Raw genomic sequence first — 12152 nt, 5'->3', positions numbered from 1 at the left:
CTAAATATTTATGCAACTTTTAACAAAACCTAGAATTTTGTATTGCTTTAAATTAGCTTTTTAGTTATAAAACGAATCACGAATAGCTGATCCAAACTTGTATACATGCATATGTATGTACATATGTAAAATATATTGAATTTATCTAAGTGACCCAGTCAAATGGGCCACTAAAACGCTAGATCCGGGTTAGATTACCAGGCTATTTCATTTGAATTTAAAAACCTTAAAAGGGTTTATTCAATTGAAGAGTATTTTTGTTTTGATGCCACGTGCCACCCAAAACAATCAAGCAAATGATTTACAGGTCCGCTTTTGACCAGAGGTGGGAAAAATGCGATTGGCGCCTCCATCGATTCGTTTACGTGTCGATAGTGGAAACTATCGATTATCGATTTTCCCATGTGCGCAGCGTTACCAGATTGGCGGTGTAAAACTTAAACTTTTATATTCACCCCCCTCGATGGATTTTGCAGCGATGGAAAAAAGTCGATAGTATCGATGGTTTGGTCTTTGTCCATCGATGGATAAAACCATCGATATTATCAAGTTCGATACATCGCCATCGAAAAATTTACACCGATCTATCGCACTTTATAAATTCCATCGATACTATCGATGGAGTCATCGAGGGATTTCCCAGCTCTAATGTGAAGCTGTCATCATTAGCACCAGCCAAACCTTCTGAATGAATAAAAACACAAGGTCATATTCATTTTTGGTTTTCCTTTTATTTATAAAAGTATGGCTGCGCACTGCTTCAATAGCTTTCTTTGTCCTTGGTAGTGAGTTGTTATTATTATTGCTGTTAATATTATTATTAATATAAAAGAACAATAATAGTATTATTATTATTTCTATTTCTATTTTAAAATTTCTTTCTGTTTTTCTTGTTGTTTGATCACCAACCATAATAACGGCAACCCATGTTGATGTGTTGAGTTAGATTGTTAAATCTGCCAGCAGTGCACTTAATGGTTCATTGCCTTCTTTCATGACGATTTGATAGGTGTCTGTTTGCAATCGTGGCGAAACTCTTTCGAACTCAATCGAATTAGTTCATTCTGATCTTCTTTAAAGTCTCATTGCTCTTTCCTCGTCTTGTTCGTTGAAATTATACTGGCATCGAGTTGTCACGCGCTGTTCACAGCGTTTGCATAGGTGACTCCGATACAGAGGTTGGTATGGTTGAAAATGGGCTGTTCTGCGTTGAGACATCACGGCTACCGTGAGGCTCCAACGCAACACCGAGACTGCTTACGGACTGGTTGGAGCGAGGTCTTTCCCGCATCTCTCTGGTAGATGGCATCCTGATAAACTTTGCAATCTTTATAGGATGCAGTATGTGCATTTCCGCAAAGGGCACAGGTTGCAGGGACATCTTTTGGCTTTGTTTAATCAGCAGAGAGATGATTGCCGGAGCACTTCACACATCTGTGAGCGAGTTTGCCAAGTTCCTTTCCTGCTTTATTTGAAACGCTGCCTCTTTGGCTTCTAGCTTGTTGATCAGTACTCGATATCGGTCAATTGAAAAGACAGTGATGCGGACCGTGTATTCGTTCGATTCAATTGTTTCTGCAACAAACTGTTGTAGCTCCGTGATATTTTTAACAGAAGACATACAGATTGGTGGTAATTTTCTCCTTCGCTGCTTTAGAAGTTGATGGCTGCTCGTCATCGCATCTGTCCGCCAGTTCCGCGAACCTATTGTTGTTGTTGGTTGCAGTGTTACCAACTCGCCTCTTCTGGGGATTTATGATTTCTCCCAGTTCATATCTAAATTTTTGTGCCTATTTTTTAGTCTTGTTTTCTTTAAAATCGGAAAGACAAGATGAGAAGATATTTCCCACCCCATAAAGTATTTATATTCTTCATTAGAATGAAAAGTCCAGTCCAGTCGCCAATTTAAAATGTATTGGAATGAAACTTGGTATTAAGCTATTTATTACCTGGGTGAGATAAAGTTACCTTAATAATAATAATAATTTACTAATGCGATAGTTTTTAGTGTAGTCACACATGTTACGGGCAATATAAATTGACTCTGCTCAAAGGCTGCCGACAGCGCTGCCAGCAGCCGATGACGTCACGCACACACACGTTAGACACAACGCTACGTCAACTGTAAGTGGATGCGTTTTTAAATTTTTCCGTTTCTCAATTTTTCTTCTGTCTGTTGGTTGCTCATAAGAGAGCGAGAGGCTGACGCGCCTCATGCAATGGCCGTTCTTGTTTTAGGCTTTTATATGTACATACATATTCTTTTGTCCATCAGGTAGACCACATGTAAATTTAAATAATAATAATATGTGTATATTCCTTAAGAAATATACTTATATTTTGCAATATAGAGAAACAGAAAGGGACAGAGTGCGAATTTTAAGGGTGTATAAACTTCGTCATAGCCCAAACTATTAATGAGATAAGCTAAAAATAAGGTAATTAAATTAATTAAAATTAAAATAATTAGCAGCAACACAACTTACTATGGAGAATATCAAGCGAGAGAGAGTGTTACACAACTTCATTTGGCAGCTATTTTTTAGCATAGTCCATTTAGTCGTGTCCCTTCTCAGCCACCTACTGTGCGACCAAACACGCTTTTAATATATATATCTTGGGTCCTGGAGGTGGAACAACGTCTGTCCTGTTGCCACAGTTTTTTTGCAAGAAACCTTTAACGGATCACAGGTTGTGGCAATTTATTCGCTGTATCATTGGGCAATGAAATGGATCTAACATGGTGTGGTCTATTCCACAGACGACTATTTATGGGGTTTTAAACTGGAATAAATAAACTGTATAAAGATTGGTTTGATGCTAGCATTACCTAAAAATGAAATATCAAAGAAGCTAACTTTGGCTATGCCGAAGTTTATATACCCTTGCAGACCTTGCAGTATTTTTACATGTCAAAATTCCTTTTCTGCAACTCACTTCTTTTATACACAAACAAAACATTCAAATTATTACTATTTTTACAACAATTTTTTCTTCTTCTTCCCTTATTGTCTGAGCAAACCACGGTACGCATACACATACAGTTTAAGTAGCGTTGTGTCTTGTTAAGACCTAACAAGAGCTGAACGTTTCCTTGTACTAATTCAATGTTTTGGTACCCACCCCTTCGAAAATTTATTTTAAAGTTTAGATAAACATACATAAATACATACGTAAATAAATACTAAGAGTCTTAAGTCCCCTTAATTCGATTCATAGTGTGACTGAATGTTTCAAATATCCACTTGAATAAATTCTAGGGACTATAAAACAATTTTAGCTTTTTGGTAACATATATTTTTTTTTGTACTCTCATACTAATCATCATAAATCATAATCTCATACGAATTTTTTCTTCGGAGGAGACATTCGAATCAAAAAACGCCAGAGCTATTGAGTCTTCGGCAAGGTACAATGTCTACTATTTTTCATTTGAACATTTGGTTCCTTTAGTTAAGATTCCTAACCATACGAATTTTTTCTTCGGAGGAGACATTTGAACCAAAAAACGCCAGAGCTATTGACTCTTCGGCAAGGTACAATAAGTGATTGCTCATTTTTTCAGAGGTGACTCCGATACAGAGGTTGGTATAGTTGAAAATGGGCTGTTCTGCGTTGAGACTTTACGGCCACGGTGAGGCTCCAAGGCCACACCGAGACTGCTTATGGACTGGTTGGAGCGAGGTCTTCCCCGCATCTCTCTGGTTGATGGCATCCTGATAAACTTTGCAACCTTTATAGGACCTGCATTTACAGTATGTGCATTTCCGCAAAGGGCACAGGTTGCAGGGACATCTTTTGGCTTTGTTTAATCAACAGAGAGATGATTGCCGGAGCACTTCACACATCTGACTTCCTTATTGAAGTATCGGTGTGTGTAATTGAACATTTGGCAGCGATGCTTATTACGGGATTACAAAGACGCTTGACTTCAAAAATGGTTTTGTTGTTTGACACCGGCTCCAAGTCTATGAAAAAGAGAGGCAGAGGTGGCTTAGTCAACCGGTGATTTAGATTGGTCACAATGTGAGCAAGTTTGCCAAGCTCCTTTCCTGCTTTATTTCAAACGCTGCCTCTTTGGCTTCTAGCTTGTTGATCAGTACTCGATATCGGTCAATTGAAAAGACAGTGATGCGGACCGTGTATTCGTTCGATTCAATTGTTTCTGCAACAAACTGTTGTAGCTCCGTGATATTTTTAACAGAAGACATACAGATTGGTGGTAATTTTCTCCTTCGCTGCTTTAGAAGTTGATGGCTGCTCGTCATCGCATCTGTCCGCCAGTTCCGCGAACCTATTGTTGTTGTTGGTTGCAGTGTTACCAACTCGCCTCTTCTGGGGATTTATGATTTCTCCCAGTTCATATCTAAATATTTATGCCTATTTTTTAGTCTTGTTTTCTTGAAAATCGGAAAAACAAGATGAGAAGATTTTTCCCACCACATAAAGTATTTATATTCTACGCTACGTCAACTGTATGTGGATGCGTGCCGATCGCTGATATGTACAGTGCCGCTCAACTGAATAGGTTTGACTTCATTTTTAAACTTAGAACTTAATATCTTTATAACGAGGACTCGGATTTAAACCAAATAAATTTTGTTAAGTAAATACAATTAATTATTTACAAAAAACAACGATTTTTTTTCTCTTGGGTTTGGTTTTTATATTTTTTTCATTATATTTTCAAAAACATAACTGAAAATCTATATTTTTTTTTGGCTCAAGTGAATACGTTTGACCCACAAAACTATAAAAAAAAAATATTCACAGCAATATTTCATGGCACTTGGTAATATAAATAATAAAAGATACTATTTCTGCATTATTTAATAATTAGTATGCCACCCTTATTCTTAATTATTTCAAACATTCAAGTTGATTAGGAATCGTAATATTTTTCAATTTCACTCAGTGAAAGAGTTGACCAGGCTTTTTTAATCGCTTCAACCAGGGACGCAGAGTCTTAAAATTGTCTTCCCCCTTCATACAGTTTCTTGGATAAAAGTCCCCAAATGTTTTCGATAATATTTATGTCTGGGGAGTATGGCGGCCACTCGAGCAAGTTGACATTCTGGTCCTTAATCCACTGTTTTGTAACCCGGGCTGCATGGATGGTACGTCACTTGAATAGGTCCAAAAATTTCGGAAAACTGGGGAAAAGCCTTTTGGAGCACAGTTTTGTAGACATTCGCATTCATCTTTGATGAAACAAACTGCGGCTAACAAGTTCCATAAAAAGATATGGCTCCCCAAACCATTACGCCCCCTGTACAGGAGTAATGACGACTCAAAAAGCATTTCTCTTTTCGTATATCGTGAAAATAATAGTTATAGCCATCCGGTCCGTCGAGATTGAACTTTTTGCGTCGGAGAAGACCACAGCCTTCCACTCCTTGTTCTAAGTCATGTGATCCCGCGCAAATCGAAGTCGTGCTTCCTTTCGTGCATCATTAAGAGTAGGTGTTTTTTAATCTTTTTAAATATTTAGCACTCCGAATAACTCGTTTTACCGTTGCCAAACTAGCATTTACACCGCATTCATCCCTGATTTTACTGTCAGAGAGGTGGGAATTACAAGCAGTTTGAAGGATTAGTCGCCTCTCTGATGCCGTTGCAGCATATTTTTTTCCTCCTTTCATTTTTTCCCGTAATCTGCTTCATTACGAAGAAATGAAGTTTTGGCTTCGACCAATTTTCTTTGCTATTTCATTATGTTTTAGGCCAGATTTAATATAGCCTTGAATTTGACCTTTTTTAAAATCGGTTAAAGATTTTCCGCGACCCATATTTTAAAAAAATGGTAGCAATTACTTTAAATTTAAGTAGACCAAAGAAATTATGTGTTTTCAATCACGCGGTCAATCAAAAAGTGAAGTCAAAGTTGTCAAACCTAATCAGATGACCCAAAAATGTACCACACATTTAGCGAATTTAACGATGAATGCAAAATTCTGAATTACCTTTGCATGGAACCCGTTACATTTTTTTGTCATAATATAAGTAACCAAATGAGAGTTCAAAACAAAAAAGAAAGAATGAAAAAATGTCATAGGAACAAAGAGAGAAGAAAAAATAGAAGAAATATTTTTCAAACCTATTCAGTTGAGCGGCACTGTACATATGTACATACATGCAAAGGTCAATATCTAGTCAATATACTTCACGGAACCATTGTCTCTGCGGAGCACCCACATTAAGCAACATTAAAAATATCAAAACAAAAACAAGAAAATTAGCTGCAACAACTACTTTTTACACTTAGCTAATAGACCTTAGAGTCTAGTTTTCCAACTGTGATATAAATTTTAGAACGATATTTAAGTACGTTTATACAAAATGAACAAATAGCAAAGCCAACTTTCAATTTACACATTACTTATACAATTTTAGACATAGTTTCCATATCCCATTCGGAAAAAGAAAACCCCAAAAAATAAAACAAAAGTAATGCCGAGCGTGCCATGCCTTCATTCGAATAGACTAGACTATCTAATAATAATGATCAAAGATATTTAAGTATATACTTGTATGTTTTCATTTATCGACTACAGCTAAAACTATTTGTATAATATATTTTTGTATTGTATGTATTTACGACTTAAACCCATAATATAGATATATATGTTACATAAACATTTAATCTATATATATTAAATAAAATATAAATAAATAAAGATCTATCGATTTTTAAACAAATTCTTTTAATTGACTTAAGTGCCAATTAACCTTTGCAAAAGTAAATAAAAAATCGACTAAAGACCGAGCTACATTAAAATGCTTCACAGATGGAAGATCAAAAGTTTTAGAAAGATTTCGTTTCTAAATTCTTCTTCGTAAACGTTTCAAGGAAGTCACTATTGTAGCGGATTAGCCGCCCCATTTCTGGTTCTTGGAGAATTTATATGTGTCTATGCTCTATACTGTTTTTTTGTAGGCCATCGGTTCTCTTACGCTAATCAGTAATTACTGATTACATGTGTTAAGGCTAGTGATGATTCTACATTACTGCATTTTCCTATATCCACAAATGCTTTGCCATTGCATTTGTGCTTCATTTAGTTGGCATTCCTAACTATTTTAAGCGTTGAAGGTATGCGATGAACATCACTACTTTGGAGTCAATAGCAAAGTCTGCTGATAATAGAAATGGGAATTTTAGGGTTTAAAATATTTGATTCTAAAACTAACTAATTGAAATCTTTGAATTATACTTCTTATAAAGTATAAAGGGTTTAAAATATTTGATTCCTAAAAATAATTGATTTCTTACATTTCGTTAATATTAGTCCCAAACAGCTAACTAATTGAAATCCTTTGAATTATACTTCTTATAAAGTTACATATACAACACGGGTGCAAACAGACAAAACATTCTCAAAAATCTGAATCTGTCAGAAACGTTTAATGCCAAGGTCCAACAGCAATAAAAACAAAGCTTACTTTTTATAAAGATTTCTGTAAAAGGAAAAGTTTCACAAGTTCGCCTTGGAGGTTTATTGTGTGGTTATACTGTTACCTCAAGTTTCGATATAGTGTTGGAGATGACATAAATATGCGCTGCCAGCTCATTAAAATATATCTGACAATATTTATCGAGCTGGTAAATATTTTCTTAAGCTACTCAAGATTTCAGTGTTTAAAAGTGTTAGGTGTTTCTGTATCACCTATTCATCAATGCACAGACAAAACCTTCCAAATATCATTTCCATTTCTTTTTATTCTTCTCCATGCTGCATGCTGCGATTGGCACGCATACACATACAGTTTACGTAGCGTTGCGTCTGTGTGTGTGCTCAGCTGCTCTGTGGATTTCAAGCAATGACATAGTAGAGCCGATTTATATTGACTGTAACTTGTGTTATATTTATCCGATCTGTTTAAAATTTCGGGATCTGATGTTTTATATCCAAAACTATCATATTTGTAAACATCAAATAGCTAAAGAAAAAAATAGAGCTAACCCCAAAAAATCCATATAGGGGTTTTCTGTTCCATAGATGTACATGCAGAAAAAAAAGATCCGGTGCGGTTTGATTTCAACAACCTACAATTTGTTGCACAGTGTAATTATTCTTATTTTGGATTTTTTAAATAAAATGTTAATAAACGTACAACGTAAACTTTTGAGAAAAAAAATTATAAAAATTAAATGATTTTTATAATTTAAATTTAAGAGTTTTTTTCAAAAAAAAACAGAAATTGAAGTTATTTTTGAGATTTATTGATAAAATTGTCGAGTTGAATAAAAAAAAGTTGTAACATTATTAATAAGTTAACAGTTACGGGCCCTGGATTTAATTGCTGTCAAAGCACACCTGGATCGCCTAGGTGGGAATTTGGAAGTGCTATCACTTAGCTGATTTCTTTGATTACTACACCTTAATTTTATGTCGTTCCATCAATCCCACAACCATACATTGAATACTTTTTACTACATTACGTATAATTCTGCACAAATATACTTTATCACACTTGTATTGCTAGTTCTACTTAACTTTGTTGCATTTTCATTTGGAAATTCAATTAACAATTGATTGAAAAATCGATCAAAAACGCAACGAATGCTACAATTCTTAAAGGACCACAACTTGTACAAAAATTTCAAAACAAAAAACAAAACGATGACGGCACAAACAAATTACGTTTAACGGGTTCATAATGATTATGATGAATACGACGATTACGAAGATGATATTGACCAGCGCATTTGCAAAATCCTCATAAAAAAATTCGGCATATCTTGATGTAAATTAAAAAGTTGAGAAGTATTTTACAGTTTTTGAAGCGCCGCGCGTTTTTTTAAGGCGAGGCAACGCACAATTAAACCAAAAAAAAACTTGGCTAAGTGTTGTTTCCGATGACACAGTTTATAAGCGGCCACAGCCGGCCGCAGATATTTCCGGCGATTCCGGCCACGCATTTTGTTGTGTGGCCGGTTTACGAAACGGCGGACACGGGTGGAAACACAGATTCGTACCACATTCTCTCAAGCAATAAGGAAGAAATTCAAAATGAAGATCAAAATCTTTTTTCTCTCTTGCAGATAGGATCCACAGCAACAACTAAGTAGCAGCCATTTATCTACCGGCAAAAAGACAAATGCCTACTTTCAAAGTAATATAGAAATAATCAGCAGACACAAAGCGTCGGAACTTAGGTTCATCTCCGAACAACCAGCTTCAACGTATGAAATACACAAACAGCCCCGTGCTCATCCTTTTGTGTGGCCGGCTTACGGATCGGCGGACACGAATGGAAACACAGATTGGTACCACATTAACTCAAGCAATGAGAAGGTGAATTAGAAATGGGCCTGTAGACCAAAGGAGAATTTACAATCGTTTTTCTCCCTCGCAGATAGGATCAACAACAACAACTAAGAATCAGCCATTTCTCTAATAACTTTCACAGTAATGTAGAAATAATCAGCAGACACAACAAAGCGTCGGCAAGCCCTTATGGAAAGACAAATCTGGAAGGGAGCTTAGGTTCAACCAGCTTCAACGTATCAACAACACACACAACCCTGTGCCCATGTTCACTTTTAGTTGCAAGCTTTTTCTTGATTTTTTTTTTGTAATTTTTGACAGTAATATTGGTCTGGTATTTTTTTGCAATGTAATCGAATTGCGACGCACACTTAACCGGCGGAGCCGTCTCTTTTTCCACAAGAATACTATTAAAATGTTTTCCCATTTTTTATGTTTTAAAATTTAAATGCAGCTGAAAAAAATATACTTTATTTCGAGTGTTATTAGTCTGTGTTTGGATTGTGAACTGGATATTAAGCAAACTTCATTTAGTTAATAAGTTCCCTTAAATAAAACCTTTAAATAATAATCAGATACATAAGTGCTTATAAATATTTAAATTTAAGCTTTAAATTAGCTTTTTAGTTATAAAACGAATCACGAATAGCTGATCCAAACTTGTATATGTACATGCATATGTACATACATACAGTTTGGCAAGAAAGTGTTTACACATGTAAAAATTTCTTCATTTTTCTACTTCAAGATGAAAATAAAACAATAAATAGTAAGTTTTTTCAATATTTTTTGATATGGTTAGGTAAAGTAAACAATTATCTTCTAAATTAACAAAAAAAAAACATAATAATAATGTTTCCAATAAAAAAAAACAAGCAAAAACTAGAGAAGGCACAAAAATCCACTGCCAAGAAAGTGTTTACACACATTAAATTCTTTCAATTTACTTAACATATTTCTATAATTAATATTTTGTGTGGCCTCCGTTGGCTTTCACAACTGCATTCAAACGTCTATTCATTGATTTAATCAAGTTTTGAACATAGTCAATGGGTATTTTGGACCACTCCTCCATGATTACCGATTTAAGGTCATTTTTGTTCTTTGGCTGACGCTTGGCGGTACGTTTCTTAAGATATGACCACAGATTTTCGATTGGGTTCAAGTCTGGGCTCTGGGCAGGGGTATCCAAAACTTTTTTGCAGTTGTAAAGCAACCAGCACCGCACACTGTTGGCCTTATGCTTAGGGTCGTTATCTTGGTAGAACTTAAAGTTCGGTTTGCCATCAAGATAAAAACCAAATTTGCTAGCACTGCCTACCAAATGTTCACGTAAAATGTCCAAGTATTGATGGGCGTCCATCGTGTTTTCAATAAAACATAATTGGAATTTTGTATTGCTTTAAATTAGCTTTTTAGTTATAAAACGAATCACGAATAGCTGATCCAAACTTGTATATGTACATGCATATGTACATACATATATACAATATATTGAATTTGTCTAAGTGGCCCAGTCAAATGGGCCACTAAAACGCTAGATCCGGGTTAGATTCCCAGGCTATTTCATTTAAATTTAAAAACCTTCAAAGGGTTTCTCCAATTGAAGAGTATTTTTGTTTTGATGCCACGTGCCACCCGAAACAATCAAGCAAATGATTTACAGGTCCGCTTTTGACCAGAGGTGGGAAAAATGCGATTGGCGCCTCCATCGATTCGTTTACGTGTCGATAGTGGAAACTATCGATTATCGATTTTCCCATGTGCGCAGCGTTACCAGATTGGCGGTGTAAAACTTAAACTTTTATATTCACCCCCCTCGATGGATTTTGCAGCGATGGAAAAAAGTCGATAGTATCGATGGTTTGGTTTGTCCATCGATGGATGAAACCATCGATATTATCAAGTTCGATACATCGCCATCGAAAAATTTACACCGACACCGATCTATCGCACTTTATAAATTCCATCGATACTATCGATGGAGTCATCGAGGGATTTCCCAGCTCTAATGTGAAGCTGTCATCATTAGCACCAGCCAAACCTTCTGAATGAATAAAAACACAAGGTCATGAATAAAAACACAAGGTCATTTTTGGTTTTCCTTTTATTTATGGCTGCGCACTGCTTCAATAGCTTTCTTTGTCCTTGGTAGTGAGTTGTTATTATTATTGTTGTTAATACTATTATTAATATAATAGAACAATAATAGTATTATTATTATTTCTATATACACCCCGTTAAAAAAATTTGGTTGAAAATTTCTTTCTGTTTTTCTTGTTGTTTGATCACCAACCATAATAACGGCAACCCATGTTGATGTGTTGAGTTAGATTGTTAAATCTGCCAGCAGTGCACTTAATGGTTCATTGCCTTCTTTCATGACGATTTGATAGGTGTCTGTTTGCAATCGTGGCGAAACTCTTTCGAACTCAATCGAATTAGTTCATTCTGATCTTCTTTAAAGTCTAATTGCTCTTTCCTCTCCTTGTTCGTTGAAATTATACTGGCATCGAGTTGTCACGCGCTGTTCACAGCGTTTGCATAGGTGATTTCGATACAGAGGTTGGTATAGTTGAAAATGGGCTGTTCTGCGTTGAGACATCACGGCCACGGCGAGGCTCCAACGCAACACCGAGACTGCTTACGGACTGGTTGGAGCGAGGTCTTTCCCGCATCTCTCTGGTTGATGGCATCCTGATAAACTTTGCAACCTTTATAGGACGCAGTATGTGCATTTCCGCAAAGGGCACAGGTTGCAGGGACATCTTTTGGCTTTGTTTAATCAGCAGAGAGATGATTGCCGGAGCACTTCACACATCTGACTTCCTTATTGAAGTATCGGTGTGTGTGATTGAACATTTGGCAGCGATGCTTATT

This window comes from Drosophila willistoni, assembly GCF_018902025.1.
Source record: "Drosophila willistoni isolate 14030-0811.24 chromosome 2L unlocalized genomic scaffold, UCI_dwil_1.1 Seg72.1, whole genome shotgun sequence".
Taxonomy (NCBI): Eukaryota; Metazoa; Arthropoda; class Insecta; order Diptera; family Drosophilidae; genus Drosophila; species Drosophila willistoni.
This window is presented reverse-complemented; position numbering follows the sequence as displayed.